The sequence below is a fragment of the Felis catus genome, chromosome D1 (assembly GCF_018350175.1).
Source record: "Felis catus isolate Fca126 chromosome D1, F.catus_Fca126_mat1.0, whole genome shotgun sequence".
Classification (NCBI taxonomy): Eukaryota; Metazoa; Chordata; class Mammalia; order Carnivora; family Felidae; genus Felis; species Felis catus.
Genome location: NC_058377.1, coordinates 82,369,901 through 82,387,046, shown reverse-complemented (window position 1 = coordinate 82,387,046; position 17,146 = coordinate 82,369,901).

Here is a 17,146-nt window from a genome sequence, read left to right as displayed (position 1 = left end):
CCTTCAAGACACATATCAAATATCCCCAACTCTGTAACGTTGTATTAATTAGCGTATCCTCCTCAATTCTCCCAGACAAATGAATTGCTTCCAGCTCCACATTTTGCATGACATTTTGAACACAGTCTACCAGAGCCTGAAACACATTCTATTAGAATTATTTGTACATGGGTCTTGTCTTCCTCACTAAACTCCGAGCTTCCTACATGCAGGGATTATATTCAAATCACTTTTTATCACTGGGGACAGACAGATCAGAAGGGTTTCTTGGCCGGATGATCTCTCACATCCCTAATTATTGAGTGGTGATTAGTACAGCAATACCACAATTCCTGCTCTCATGCTGCCACTCCCTACTTCGGTACCTGTGGCAGCACCGCTAAGTGATCAAGACACTCTTTCCAGCTGAGCCCATACCCAGCTTTTGAATCCTCTTTAGCCAAATACCCCAAGTAGTCATTTCGAATCTCTCGGAGTTGGCGCTAAAGATGAAACATATTTGCCGTCTCTTTGAAACCCTAGAACTTGGTAGATGCTCAATAAATGCTCGTTGAGGGGCGCCTGGGTGGCGCAGTCGGTTAAGCGTCCGACTTCAGCCAGGTCACGATCTCGCGGTCCGTTGAGTTCGAGCCTCGCGTCGGGCTCTGGGCTGATGGCTCGGAGCCTGGAGCCTGTTTCCGATTCTGTGTCTCCCTCTCTCTCTGCCCCTCCCCCGTTCATGCTCTGTCTCTCTCTGTCCCAAAAATAAATAAAAACGCTGAAAAAAAATTAAAAAAAAATAATAAAATAAAATAAAAATAAAAATAAAAATAAAAATAAATGCTCGTTGAACAGATGCTGAGTTCAGAGCTATTTACAAGCAACAAAAATCTGTTTCTTAAAGGTACAGATGAGCTTTTTGGTATTACAAAAAAACACTTTTAAGAATCAAGTGTTTCCTAAATTACTCATTCTTTTTCCTGTTTGTGTCCTTAATCACATCGTCACTACTGACTTATCCCCTCCTGGGTCCATGGATAGCCCAGGGTCCTTCTCCTTAGCTGAATGATTCCCGTGTTCCTTTTGAATGCACTTCTGAAGTAATCCAGCTCCATTTTATAGTCTTAAATACTTTTTCTTGCTTCTGCTTTACAATCCTAGCCTCTCTCTCCCTCTAGTTTATGTTCTCAGTGACTCGCTTAAAATTTTGCCTAATTGGATAAATGAACATTTATGCTTCTGAGAAAGTGGCGTGGGATGGTGAGTGCATTTTCTCATTAGATAATTTCTATCTATACAGGTCCATTTTTCTAAATGTGGCAGTAATAACATCTAAAGCTGCTCCTCTTTTCAGCTATTTGTATGATTTTGACCTTTGCTATTTTGTGCATAGGAGGATACGCATTACCTAAAAGGGTCAGGAAAAATAATGGGGCATCTACATAATTTTATAGTCTGGTAATCTTAGGGGAAATTCCAAACACATCTTTGTTTTAAGAAAAATGTTTAAACTTTTAACAAAAATGCTTGAGTTTTGCTTTCTACCTTAACAACAACACATCGCTGCCCTAATTGAGTCTTAGAAGCCCAGATGATTGAGCATTCCCCAGGACCCACAGTTATCCTTTTCGGTGTCAGTGCCCCTTGCCCAAGGATGCAACTATTTAGGAGATGAGCCAAATATGGATTGGCCCTAGGACTTAGTCTATAAATGTTCCTTAATAAGTTAGCAATGTTTCTCACTAACTCCCTGATGTCTGCCTAATTTTTTTGTGACCTATGAGAGACAAAAGCTTCCACAACTTGAAATTTCCAGAGTCTACTTTTTATTTTATTTTTGGATTCATAACTGTATTCTTGTGTGAAGGAGGTTGATATTAAAATTACTAAATATCAATCCACACACTCTCACCCACTCTTATACTAAAAATCCCCGTTGGTGTTCTCCCCATCTACCTTCTTCCCTATCCAATGACGCTGGGGGTCCAGATTGGCACCTGTTGTTCTTGTTATGGGGACTTTTATTTGTGTCTGCTGCCTACAAGGTTATTCTGCTACAAAAAAGAGAAGGCAAACTGGAATCACTTAATGTGAATTCTGGCGATTTCAGCACAGCTGACAGCAAAAGCAATAGCTTCACTGCTAATTCTTCAGCTAAGATAACGGAGCAAAAAGATCTAGACACATACAGGCAGATCCAAGCCCTCCCATGAATTAGGTGTATGACCTCGTGCCAATCATCTTGATTCTCTTTGAGTCACCTCTCAAGTCTGTAAAGTGAGGGGGTTGGATTAGATCACTTTTAAGGCCCTTTCTTGCTAACAGATTCTAAATCTGAACTGCGTGAGCCTTAATTTGGGGAACAATTTCTCATTGCCTCTTCCATTCCAGCACCATCTTCCAAGGCACCCTATATAAAGACTGATAGTATTTTGTTGTTATTTTTTCCTTGCTTTAGCGCTATTAAGTGGGGTGACTCACAAGGCCAGGTTCCAGCTGGGGGCTCAGAAGCGATCCATTTCTAAGAGGGGAACTCTGAGAATCTGAAGGAGGAAGGGAAAAACAAGGAACATCACGTTTACTCCTAACTGGTTGACTCCTCTACGGATTCCAGTGAAAGGCACAACCCAGCAAAACAAAGAAGAATCCTCTGTGGGAAGAAAAGCCCGTTTCCAAGGCCCAGATCCTTCTGATACATAAGAACTTTCATGCCCCAGGAAGTCGAGTGGCACAGTGAAAAGAGTTCTTCGGAGAAAAACCTAAGTGTTATATTCATGTTGTTTGCTGGGGAGGATATGTCATAAATCCCTTCTTTCTTGCATCCTGCTAATGACTTTGTGCCATTTTTACCCTGGAGAAGTCACTTCGCAACAACTGTCTCCTAACCTTTATGTGTATTAGGCCTTTTAATCCTGATTATAATAATAATACATGTTTGTTGGGGAAAACAGAAAAAAGGTTCAAAACAAATTTTAAAAGATTACCCACAGTGTCCCCAGAAGCATTTCAGCGTATTTCAATTCCGGTTCTTTTTTCAAGATGCATAATTGTAACTCAGACATCAGCTGTTCCCGCTTCCTCTGTTTGAGCTCGCAACAGCTCACACAAAAGCTTTTTGTGTGTTTGTCAGAACCCTTTCAAGTACCAGACAACTCAGTTCAAACTGGCTTAAGCGGAAAAACACATCTATCGGATCGTAGACAATTTCAGGGTAACCACCTAAATGTCCATCTGAAGGAGAAGAGAGAAATAAACTGAGGTATAGCCATGTAGCGAAATACAACAAAGGAAATGAGTGAACTAAAACTATACATTGGAACACAGACCATTTCACAAATATGTTGAGTGAAACAAAACAAGTGGCGAAAGAATACATGTACTATAATACCATTTGTGTATGTATAATTGCTTAAGGATACATGCAAACATAGCTCAAGAATACATATGTATCTACAAAAAATGGAAAAGGAAAGATTGGAAGAAATAAACCCCAAGTTTAGGAGGGAGGGACAGGGCTGTGATCAGGAAGAAGGAGAAGGAATGCTTTAGCCATGATGGTCATGGTTTTGTTTTGTTTTGTTTTTTTCTGACGTTGGATATGTATACAGGTTTTGTTCTGCTAATTCTACACATTTTTAAAAATCTGAATGATTTCATAACATATTTTTAAGACCACACACACACACACACACACACACACTGCCCCAAAACAGGTCCAGTAGCAACTCTGCATCTGGTACGCAGCATCCCAGCGTATCTGTGTCAAGCTCTGGCTTCCTCCAGGTCACCTCCATGCATTGGTTCTTCCTTTGTGGTAGCAAGAGAGGCAACAAAAGTATCAGGTGGGTACTCTCACAATTCTCTCTGATAAGCTCATTTTCCCTTCAAAACTCCAGGGAGAGAGAGAGCATTTCATTCTTTCCACAGTTCCAAGGTGAAAGCTCCAGTCCCATTCCATGATATCACATGTGCATCCCTGAACCCGTCACCTTAGGAGGAAAGGATATGTGATGCTCTCATTAGCCTGGATTGGGGGGGTGGGGGTGAAAGGGTGCAAGCTTCATGCACTGGGAGGGAGAGATTTGTGGCTCCCCAGAGGAAAACCAGGGTGTTGTTATCAGAAGATGAGATTCTGGGTAGCCATAAACAACAGAGGTCCACTCTTACTAGTGAAAAATTCTTAATCTACTGAAGATACCTTAAGGGGCATGGAAGAAAGTATGCACAACAAAAAGCTTGCAGCAAACAACCTGACAATGCCACTTAAACATCCTTCCAGAGCCCCTTTCTCCCTCTGCTGCCCCACCCCCGTCTCTGGATATCCCTCCTCTGTTCTTTCTCTTTCCTTTCCTACACAGTACACTGATTCCCTAACTGCCCTACCTCACTTATGCACAATAAGACTGTTCTACCCCTGGACTTGCTTATTTCCTGATCAGCAAAGCAAAACACCTACAATCAATAGGATGCACCTCTTTAGAAAGCAAGAAAGTTTAAGGATTATCCTTTATTACTTGACTCTATACCCTTGGGAGTTCTATACCTATGCAAACAATTTATTGAAGCCCAACTTCCAAATGTTTGCAAATGATTAACCCAGAGAAATGTTAATGCCAGTTGCTTGGATGACACATTTTCTCCCTATTACTGCCTATATGTTTGTTTATATAACACTTGTGTTATAGTTTTGTGCTTCACTTTTGCATTTTTCTCACATCATTAATTATTCCACTACAATCTTATCTTTGTAATGATTGTCTAACATAACATTACATGAATGTATCATATTTTTAAGCAATCATCTATTATCAGACACTTAGGATGTTTCCATTTGTTACCATCTTGTAAGTAATGTTGACGTTAACATATGTTCATAACCGTTATGTTTTTCTCTGAGCATTGCCTTAGGATCTATTCCTAGAGTTGGAATTTCTTAGCCAATGGAGTGTGAACATTTTTATGGCTTTTGATACAGTTTGCCAAATAGCTCTTCAGAAACGCTGAAACCATGTACCTTCCCCTAGCATTGTATGGGAATGGGATGAAGTCATTCTTATTTTCTGAGCATTTCCTGTGTCCTCAGATACAGTACCTACTGAACATACTGAACTCTGAGTAGACCATAGAGTCCAGCTGTAAAGCAAGGATGGTTACACAGTACTTTCCCACCACATTAAGTGTTACGCCCCTTCCAGAAAAAGCCCACTATGAGGTAGTAATTATGCCTTTCCGTGTTGTCTTTTCTTACCTTTCTCCCCATCCATCCGGTTTCTCAACCCCGAATCTTATAAATGATTCCTTTTTTTTTGCGTCCCCACTCCCCATATTTGATCTTGAACCAATTCCAGTAGTTTTTACTTCCAGCATCTAACCTGATTCCGTATGCTTCTTGTTATTTCCTTGGCAGCCATGTTAGGTTAAGCCACCGTCAGCTCTAGCCTGGACTATTAGCCTTCTCACTGCTTTCCAAACTTTTGTCCATGTAGCAGCCAAAGTGACCTTTTTAAAAGGTAAAGCAATAAAGGTATCTCCATGCTTAAAACTCTTTTTTTTTTTTTTAATTTTTTTTTTCAACGTTTTTATTTATTTTTGGGACAGAGAGAGACAGAGCATGAACGGGGGAGGGGCAGAGAGAGAGGGAGACACAGAATTGGAAACAGGCTCCAGGCTCCGAGCCATCAGCCCAGAGCCTGATGCGGGGCTCGAACTCACAGACCGCGAGATCGTGACCTGGCCGAAGTTGGACACCCAACCGACTGCGCCACCCAGGTGCCCCAAAACTCTTTTTTTTTAAGTTTATTTATATTTATTCTTGAGAGAGAGAGAGAGAGGTGAGAGCACAGCATGAGTGGGGAAGGGTCAAAGAGAGAGAGACACACAGAATCTCAATCAAGTTCTGCACTGTCAGCACAGAGCCCAACTCAGGGATCGATCCCACGAACCAGGAGATCATGACCTGAGCCGAAACCAAGAGTCAGACGCTCAGCCGAGTCACCCAGGCGCCCCCTGCTTAAAACTCTTAAGTGGCTTTAGAATAACTAGATCCTTCTTACTTCTCCAGCCTTATCTACACCTCCTTCCTTTCACTGGTAAGGCTGCAGCCATGATGGCCTGTTTCTGCTCCAGAAGCACAGTAAGCCTATGCCCATCTTAGGGACTTTCACCCCTCAGGTCCTTGTAGGGCTGGTTCCTTCAGGTCATTCAGATTTCAACTCAAATATCCCATCCGTGGTGACTTTTCCCTGGCTCTCAAGTCTAAAGGAGTCACTGCATCCCTCCCAAAACTTCCTTCTCCACACCCCGCTGCCAGAAGTGTTATTCTAAAACATACCTAGCATGATGTCTGTGGCTTATGAAAGAAAATACAGCTACAACCATACCTCAGAGATACTGCAGACTTGGACCTTGAGAGCTTGTTTGGAGGTTCCAGCAGGAGAGCGCAGCTACTCGTATACCCTTGACTGAAAAAAGGTCCCCCTCTATCCGGGAAGGTTGTCCTCTTCAACCGAGCCTGCAGCTTCAGGAGGGATGCATATGGAGTGGTGAGGGAGGAAGGGGACACTGGCCTAGCCAGCCGGATCAGCCGAATCAACTCTGGCGATCAATAGTGACAGATGTACGGATAGATCGATCAATCGATAGGTGATACATAGATAGATAGATTCCTGCTCTAAGAATCTGCATTGTAAAATAGAGTACTTCACCCTGGGCACGTTTTTTCATACTTTATATAATAGTTACCAACTTATATTTCTTCTTCCTTTGCCTTTGAATTACCTCTGAAACTTAAGCTTAGCCTGTTAGGGCCTGGCATACAATGTGTCACATTATACGCTCAATTTATTCTTCCTTGAATATAGTGTTTTCTGTGATGACCTCCAATATAGACCAAAGGAAACAATGGAGTTATAAAACAAGGAATGAATGAAGAGATTTAGGGAACTGACTGAACGTTAACTCTGTCTCCTGATTCTTGACTGAGAATACAATGCTGACCTGGAAGAATGGTTTTCTAGAAAGAATGAAGACTCTAGAATGAGATGACTCTCAGTCCAAATACAAGGTTTGCCACGTTTTAGCAGCCTAAACTTTGGCAACCGCCTTAATCTCTCTGAGATTGACTGTAAAATGGGGCTACAATCCCCATCTCATAGGATGTTATGAAGATTAATGAAAGAAAATATGTAAGTCAATGAGCCTTGTGTGTGGTGCTGTACTGGCCCCCGAAATATCTTGGGTTCCTCCCTTTCTCATTGGCCAGATGAGCATACAATGGCTCTCTTACTTAATGTGGAGACACCTGGGATACCTCAGATGGCAAAGAAAGGAAACGAGCTGGCCAGATCCCCTGACAGAAAGGAGAGCCAACAAAACTCAAATGACAAGTGAGAGCTAGACTTTCAGAGTCTGAATTTAGTGGTGAAGCATGAAGTTTTTCTGAGTGCATTTCAGAAATCAGTCACCCTCTTGTCTTGTCTCCTCCACCTCTCTTTTCATGGAGTAAACAGGCTGTTAAGCTACATCAGCACATTCAATACCTCAAGGAAATTCCCCACCTGCCCACGAGCAAGGCTCATTTGAGGCTCTGGCCAGCAAGGGGAGAAAGGAAACAGTAAAAATAGCACATATGCCCATCCATTTCCTGAAAGCTCACCTCTGGAGCTTACAGTACCTGTGAATTAGTCATAACTCTGTGACACTTAACTTTCTGATCATAAGAATAAAGCCATTTCCATCTCCCATCTCTCTGTTGGACTTCTAATTTTAAATACATGCACACACACACACATATTTTTTTTTTGCCCAAAAATGTCTGTTCTTGAATTGAATGTTCTTATGTCTCCCTCTCAAACACAAGCCCTCCCTAGCCCCCACCATCCATGTTTGCTCAAGAGAGAAGCCAAGAAGAGAACAAAGCTCTTAGTCCTGAGCAGCAAGCATAGCTACCTAATTCTCCAAACTGCATTCCCAGTGGCTTACTGGGTTATTGAAAACTGAGGCTGTAAATTGTAAGTCACAGAAGGACTTACATTTGGGGAGCCCTCATTTTACAGATGGGAAAACTAAGACCTGAGAAGAGACAGCAAGACAACGAAACAACAGCTTCCCAGTGTTTCCAGTGTTTTTCTGTTCTACCATATGCCAAACTACACGACCTAAATATATTTTCCATTTTCACATTACACTACTTGGGGCAAAACAAATGATTCATTAATAACACGTTACCGATGGCTAACATTTCCTGAACACTTGCTATATACCAGCTGACTTATGTGCACTGTCTTATTTGGTCCTCACCGGAATCCCAGGTGGCTTAGTTATTGTCCCCATTTTATAGATGAGAGAGCTGAAGATCAGAAAGGGTGGATAACCTGTCCAGGGTTATGCAGCTGTAAGAGCAGAATTTGAAACTAGGAAGTTTGACTTCAGAGGTCTCATGCCAAACCACCACTTCATCCTCACCAGGAGACCTTCACTAGGGGTGTACCCTTCAAGACCATCAGACATCTAGCAGCGACCAAAGAGTGGAAAATGCACAGCGATGGAGGTCCAGGCTGGCGATCAAGCGAAGCTGACATAGCTGGTGCATTGCCAAGGATGCAAAGAGGTGAGGGGCCCACCTCGGCTCAGCGCTGCTAGCATTGGGAGCTGTGGGAAGACCAGGCCTATAGGATTGCCCTGCACCTGTTCTATTGCCTGATCTACAAAAGCAGACATCTGATTACCAGCAGCAGGGCCCAATGGTTCCAGGGCTTTCTTGGTCATCAAGGGTAGCTGCTGTGGCTGTGCCCAGCGGTGTCAATACTGCATTACCCCAGATGCTGAGAGGCACCCATTTTCTTTGTTTCTGTATATGTTCTTCAAGGAGAGAAACACGTATCCCTGCCACCCTCTCTTCACCCTGGTGACAGACGCCATTCTTGCTTCAGATCCATTTCCCCTGCTCTCCTTAGAAAAGAAAAGAATGCCTCTGGATAAATTCAGAAAGGAGTCTGGCTAGGCCTTGAGAATACAGACCGGTTTGCTGGCTTAGTCACTGATGGGGGCCTGTCATCTGATTTGAGTCCTGCCATTCCCTCCTCTCTCTGTCCTGTCCCTTTGTCTCTCTGGACCACACTTTTCCCATTTGTTTAAAGGTAAATGTAAACTGTGGGGAAGCTGCATCCAAGGTAAACACGTCCAGCTGTCCGTTCTACATCCTTCACGCTCTGGGTGTTGCTGGTGGGGCAGGAGCAGTAATCACAAAACAGAGGCAGGAACACCGTGCTGGTGGGAAGGAAAGGAGTGGTGGAGGAAAGGTAAAGACGGCAGCAGGGAAGCCCTCAGGTAGGATGCCGAAGCGGAGCATCTTCGTGAGGTGCCCACGCCCTTGTCATATGAGATCCTCTCTCTTCTGAGCTCTAGGGAAGCTATAGATGGGCCTCAGAGGACCTGGGTTTCACACTCCACCCATCCCCTGGCATCCTACATTCCAGTTTGTTTTTTAGGACCCATTGTTCTCAAAACCACCAAGAGAAGCACTTCTTCATTGATGGTGTTGAGAAGGACAAGCAGTGAGTTTCGAAGCCTGGTTAGTTAGAAATGGGCAGTTTTGAATTTTGAAACATACACACACGCTCACAAGTGCTTGGACACACACACATTTGTCATTTTTAATAGTGCCTCAATAAGAATAATAACTAAGAGCTCTGTAGTCTAAGAGGGCCTCTAGAAAACTCCCTGGTGAAACTGGGATCATATTTCTTATTGTGGGGATAGGGAAGGAGGTTTGATCACCAAGTTAGACCTCAAAACTGCCTAGATGAACTAGAACATATGGCAAGACGGAAAGGTAGCAGAGATAAACACTGGATCCGGCATTCGGGTCCAGATATTAAATGTCTCACTACGCAAAATCCTTGCACCAGGTTCTGGGAAACTGCCAACAGGACCACACATCAGCTTGGGCTGGGTAATAGAAGAAGAATGTTTGTATTCATGAATTAGTCTGGCTCAAAAGTGCTCAGAAGTGGAATCCTCACCTGATCTAGCATGGAGTGGAGTGGACTTAGTCAGATCTAGATTCAAAGCCAGGTTTGGCTTACTATCTTTGAGAACTTGGGCAAGTTACATCTGAGCCACTATTTCTTGAGCTGTCCCCAAACACGCTTCCCTTGACTGGTTGTCGTAAGTAATAAAGATAATGTATGGTTACACTTCTCAGATTAGGCTGGCAAATTCCTAGGAGTATTTGGCAGTGCACTTGAGAGTATGGGAGGCCATGGCATAAATACAAGGCATGTTCCCAACGTTTCTATTTTCCTCAATGGCAACTCACTTACAACCTTTTTTTTTTTTATGTTAAACCAAACAGATCTATTATTGAGTAGGAAGAAAAATCCGCTGCCATCTTAAAGCTCAAAGTGGTAAAGAACTTTCAAGATACAGACAGCCACTGCATGGTCCAAGCCCCTAGTTCCTTAGGAATACACGTTCACTTTCTCTGTCTTCAGGGTACTTTAGCAGAAAGAGAAGTTTTTGTGCATGCAAAATACCTAGCATGGTGTCTGTCACGTACTAGGTGATCAGTCATTAGTAAATGTCATTATTTGAAATTTCTGGAATGTGACCATCTCATTGGCCCCTGCATTGATCAGACCACATGTGGGTAGTGTAAGGTCTATCGAGGAGCATCCTTTGTTTTCTCCTTTAAGGTTTTCCTTTTTTTTTTTTTGGAGAGAGAGAGTGAGAGTGGCAGAGAGAGAGAGAGAAAGAATCCCAACCGGGCTCTGCACTCTCAGCACAGAACCCGATGTGGGATTTGAACTCATGAACTAACTGTGAGATCATGAAGTGAGTCCAGATCAAGAGTCAGTAGTTTAACCACTGAGCCACCCAGGTGTCCCTTTGTGAGAAGAATACAATCAATCTAAAATGTGTCTAGATTAAAGGGTGATGATCAAGCTGGTGAGAGGTCTGGGAACACTTTAATATGAGAAGCTGTTCTAGTAACTGGGACTCTTTAGCTTGGAGAGGAGAGAGGACAAAACAGGTTCTTACACTCCCTGAGGGGCTGGCAGTGGGGGAGACAGGAAACATTCTGAGTAAACAGACTATGGCCAACCAAGGTGGAATAAACAAGAGGCTGATTAAACCTCTGTAAAAAGAAACACTTTTTAACATTTGAGTCTCTGGCCGTGGAATGCAGACTATAGCAGTTAAAACTCAGGTTCTGGAATCAGACTCATGGGATTGAAATCATGGCTTTGACTTGTAATAACTTTGGGCAAGTCAGGTAATTCTCTTTGGCTCAGTTTCCTCAATGATAAAATGGTGATAGTAAGACATTCTACACAGGATTGCTGTGAAGATTAACAAATAACACATAAAGCACCCAGAGTAGTGCCTGATACATAGCAAAGACTTGATACATTGTTTCATGCAGAAGCTGGTTGGAAATGTACATATGGGAGTGCTATAGACTGAATGTCCGGCTACAGAATTCATATGTGGAAACTCCACCCCTCACTGTGATGGTATGAGGAGGTGAGAGATAATTAGAACTAGATGAGGTCAAGGGGTGCCCAGGTGGCTGAGTCGGTTGAGTGTCCGACTTTGGCTCAGGTCATGATCTCGCAGTTTGTGAGTTTAAGCCCCGTGTCGGGCTCTGTGCTGACAGCTCAGAGGCTGGAACCTGCTTCGGATTCTGTTTCTCCCTCTCTCTCTGCCCCTCCCCTGCTTGTGCGCTCTCTCTCTCTCTCTCTCAAAAATAAATAAACATTAAAAAAAAAAAAGAATTAGATGAGGTCATGACAATAGAGCCCTCATAAACAGGATTAGTGCCTTGTAAGAGTCATGAGCAAGCTTCTTCCCATCTCTCTTTTCTATAAAGACCCAGTGAGAAGATGGCTATCTATGAACCAGAAAGCAGGTCTTCACCAGTCACTGAATCTGCAGGTGCTTTGACCTTGAACTTTCCAGACTCTAGAACTGTGAGAAATAAATTCCTATTAAGCTACCTAAACTATGATATCTTTGTTATAGCAGCCCAAATCTACTAAGATAGGGAGACACATACTTGACTCCATGGATATTATAAGAGAATATCCAGGGAGAAAAGAAGAGAATCAAAGCAAACTGAAGCCCTAAAAATACTAGCACTACAGTATTAGGATGCATTTAGCTACAAATAGACAAAAATCCAACTAACAGTGGCTTAACTTATTAATAAAGTCATTTAATAACCTTGCACAATAAGAAATAAAGAGGTAAGTGGTTCTGAGGTTAGTCCGCAGTTCAGCGATGTCGTTAAGGACCCAGGCTTTGTTTTCTATTCTGCCAATGTCTGCATGTTGACTTTTCATTTTCACATTTGTTGCCTCATAGTTTTAAGATGGATGCCAAAGCCTAAACTCCGTAACCTCACTCAACCATGTTCAAGGCAAGAATATGAAGGAGGGGCAAAAAGTTTTCAATTTTTGAGATTCTGTCCTCCATATGGAAAAATAATTCTTCTCAGAAGTCCTCCAGCAGATTTGTCCTTATGTCTCCTTGGCTATACCTGGCTTAAAAGCAAGTCACTAGTGAGGGAAAATGAGATTGATATTCCTGCTTAGACCCACCATGATGTACCTTTCCAGATCTGAGGTAAGAGCCTACTTTTCCTAAGTAGATCTCTGCCTAAGAGCTAAACAAAATTTAGAGGCTATGACTGCTGAATAGCCATCATGTGTCACATTTGGCCCACACCAATATTTAAAGGGTTAGGATACATAAAGAAGACAGTGAAAGACATCTAAAAGGAAATACCAGAGTATTAAAGGAAAATGAGAAAAAGTGTCAAGGAAATGAAAAAAGAAGAAAGTTCCAAGGAAGAGAGAGAGGCTATCGCAGCCAAACACTTCAATACTTAGGTCAATAGAAACTGAGGGGGTCCCATGACTTGGCAAAACTGATAAACTGAGCAGGAGCAATTTCAATGAGGTAGTGGGAGCGGGAGCCAGTGGGGAAGGTTGTAAGAAGCTGAATGAAGTGAGGGAGTGCAACAGGGAATGGACAGAACTCTTTCTAGCTGTTTAACTGTAAAGGGAAGATAGATGGACAATAGCTATAGGAGAAGACAGAGTCAAGTGAGGGTTCTTTAAGAAAGGAGACTTTCCATGCATTTATTCAGGGGAGAGCCAAAATAAAGGAATATATTAGAGTTAGGAAAGGAAGCAAGAAAGAGAATGAAGATAGGACATGTAGGAAAAGATGGAGTCAAGGCCATGTGTAGAGGTCAATGCTAGATACGAAAGGCATCTTTTCTTCTGAGATGTCATGGTAGGCAGGGATTGGGAAATTGGAACAAGGAGAAGGAAACAAGGAGGGGTGTGACTACAGATAAAACGTGTATTTCAGACTCACAGAAGGTACTCAGAAGGGCCTGCAACACCAAGTGCGTGGGGAAGGAAGTGGGGAGGGCATATAGCTGAAATAGTTTTCTGTAAACAGCTTCAGAAAATCAAATTTTCTGGCCATGGAGAGAGGAAGGAAAAGGCCACCTTTACCTGTCTTTCTCAGGAGAGTTTAATATCAATCCCTTAGGTTCTAAATGAAAATGGGCACCGTAGGACCAGCCAGACATAGCAACAAATTGTTTGTCCAGAAAAGGCCCCCAAGCCCAAAAAAAAATTTCTTCCCATCCAGTAAGACACCCTACTTCAGTCCCTCGAGTGAATTTTAAATAAGTCCGTTGATTAGGTGTACCATCTGATTGGAGTCTCTGATTGCCCACCATGTGCATGCACCAGATTCCAGAGGTGAGAAAAACAAGTATCTACCTAGCCTCTTCACCTCCACAGTCTGGGTAGAAGACTTTCCCCCACTATGGAAAGGAACTTCAGATTCCATGCAGGAAACAATGTCAAATGCTCACTGCAGGTGGTCTAGTCCTTCTTGATCTGACTTCCATTTTCCCATGGCGTCTTTTACCACTCCCTCGTCTGTAACTGTTGGGTTGAGATATTTTCCAGTTGAGACATTCTCATGTCCTGATAGAGCCTTATCATTCCCATGTCCATGCTTTCATCAATGCTTTCTTCCATCATGATTTCTTCCTCCTCTTTCTGAAAATACCTCAGATTCCAGATGTGATTCCTCAATTCTCCGAAGTCTACTTGTTGACTTTGGCCTGGCGTGTTTATTGAACACTGATGAATCTAGTTCTATTGTGCTGTAAGGACCTCCCTGATAAAAATTGTTCTTGCTAATATCCCACACCCCGCTGTGTCCCCCTCCCTCAAAAACATATCCAGTCTAGTTCACAGAATGTAATGAATTTATCATATATATATTACCAGTTCATGAATCAATCGATAGACTATGGAGAGAGGACCCAGAATCAGGTTCTGGTCTACTACCAGCTGGATGTGCTTCCATGGGTGAGTTACTTCTATTCTAAGCTGCTGCTTTGTAAATGAATGAAATAGATGAAAGCCGTGGTTTCCAACTTGCGTCCTAATTAGAATCACCTCGGGGAAACTCAAATATGAATTTCTAGGATCCAACACAACTCTTCTAAATAAAGATCTTCCAGGGTGAGTCCAGAGAAGGGCTTTTTGTTTTGTTTCATTTTGTTCACTTTGTTTTGCTTTAAGCTCATCAAGTTACTCTGCTAATGAGCCAGGTTTGAGACCCCTGGTCTGAAAGACTTCTTACCCCTTTGACCTTTAGGGAGTGGAGCGTAGTAGGTATGTAGCAGTGAAGGATTCCACCTCTGGTGTCAGAGAGAGATTCTGATTCTGGCTCCATAACTCTTTAGTTCTGAAACTTGATCAAATTATTCAATGTCTCTAAGCATCATTTCCTCATTTCAAAAATGGGACTGATGAACGTGCCTACATTCATGGGATATTTTGCAAGGATTAAGCGATATAAGGCATTTGACGCTTGGAGCCCAGTGCCTGGCCCGTGGACAACACTCAGCAATGCTAGCTGGATTATTATGATGGCAAAGGGAGGAGAGAGCTAAGGCATCCGGCTGTGTTGGGGGAGGCTCAAGGAAAGCTGGTGGAAACATGACTTTCTTTTTTCTGTTTTTGTGCTTGATTTAACTGTGTAAAAATATAACTGATGAACTTAAAATGTTCAGGATGTTGGCGTTTTTCCCCCTTTTTTCTGGCTGCAGCTTCTCAGAAGACGCGTTCCCAAAGAGGAACATCTCAGCCGCACCAACCAGTATCTGACTCCCTGCTGTGTCTTGGCACAGGGCTGAATGTGGTCCATAGTAAGTTGCTTTGCCTTAGTGACTCAGCATAGTAGGCCCTTTTTCATTTCTCTCTCATTCCCCAGCCAAGAAACTCTCCCACCTCTCTCTGCCGTATGCTACTGAGATTGCATTTTGTATCATCTGCTAGGAGATAACATAGTTAAATTGATGCTCGGAACCTTATAAGGGTATAAACACTTCTTTGCAGGATGGACGTCATAATAGCAAATCGAGGGCGAGTGCCAATAATAGATTTCTTGGGTTTCTTTTTTCCTTTGCACATTCCTCAGGGCTCTCCAAGGGGGGACAGAAATGACATGGCAGCCTCGAAATAGTCCAGGGAATCAGACTGAGGAAGGGACCTTCTGAGCAGGCAGGCAAACCAAATACAGCCCACACCTTCTCAGCAGCCTCTCCTCTGCCTCTCCTCAAGAGTGAAGGAGCCATTTTTGTGGCCCTTGGCTGGAGCAGCTGGAAGGTGGCTTTGCAGTTGAACAGGTCTGAGTCTTGGTGTCCTCTCCCTCATACCCGCTGTGAGACTTTGGGCAAGTTGTCTACTTTCTGAGCCTCCTATCCCTCATCTTTGTAACGACCCAGAGTGTGCTTATAAAATGAGGTAGCATTGTAGACCAGCCTGCCACATAGTAGGGATTCAGAACGTGTTTGCTTGCTTTGCATCCTAAGATAGCCCTACAGAATCAGTCCATTTCCAATGTGCAGCTTTCCACAACAGGGGAATTCTAGATTGTTGCAAAAGGCAGAAATTCAGTTCCCCATGAAACCTTTGGAATGTGCTGTATGGTGTAGTAAAAAAACACACTCAGCTCAGACTCAAACTCAAACTCTAGTCCTGTTTTGTGACTTACCATCTTTGTGTAACATTATTAAGAGTTTCCACATTTGCCAAGGGCTTCTTCTGTGCCAAGTGCTATACTGAATGCGTGATATGCCTTATATTACTTCATCTCATAATAACCCCTCTACAGTAAAAATTAGTGTCGTCATGTTATAGAAAAGGGAATTAAAGGGCAGAGGAATTCAATAACTTGCCCAAGGTCCCGTTGGCATAAGGGGTGAAGGTTGGATTTGAACCCAGTTCTGTCTGGCCCAAGAGTCCCTGTTTCCAATCACCATGGTATCTGGCTCCTGCTTATTGTTTCTGCCCTTGTTTTCCCCATATGCAAAAAAACAAAAACAAAACAACAACAACAACAACAAAACCCCCCCAAACACAACAACAAAAAAGTCCCCAAACAATGGGGGATAATAATTCCTGCCTACCCTCCAGTAATTTCTAGAGAGGAACATATCAAATCATAGATTTAGGAAGCTTTATATACTAAAAGGACAATTTAATATAAAGAATTGTAGTTATTATCACAAAGAGTGTAGTGGTCTCCTTGATCCCAGAAAACGATCGCTGTCCCCAAAGAAAACGAAAGCTATAAGGCTGACCGTTCTTGCCTACACCCGGCAATGTGAGCCTGAGGACAAGGTGGCTTTTGCAGCTACAGGATTGTATATTGAGTAGGGTAGAGTACACACTAAGTCTGTATTTATACTCGGGAAACCACGCTGTGCTTAAATTAGCACTTGAAGAATAAAAGCTTCTCTAAAGCTGCCCTTCTTAAGTAACACAGACTAACATTTCTATAACTACAGACAACAGTATTTTGAAAGCGATAGCAAGATGCCTTGGATTCACCCTAAATCCTCACTGTCCCCTCTCCAGTCACACCTCCCCACCTCACACCCCCTCGCAACAAACATCGACCTTACATTGAAGCTTTTTCCCAACATTTGTGACCCCAAGAGGTTTGAATAATAAAGACCATCAGAGGTTCTCCTGGGATCTCTTGGTTTATTTGATAGTGTGCCACTCAGAAGTCACAGCATTTGTCACAAAGGGGCCCAGAAGCAGTCAATTAATCAGAGATG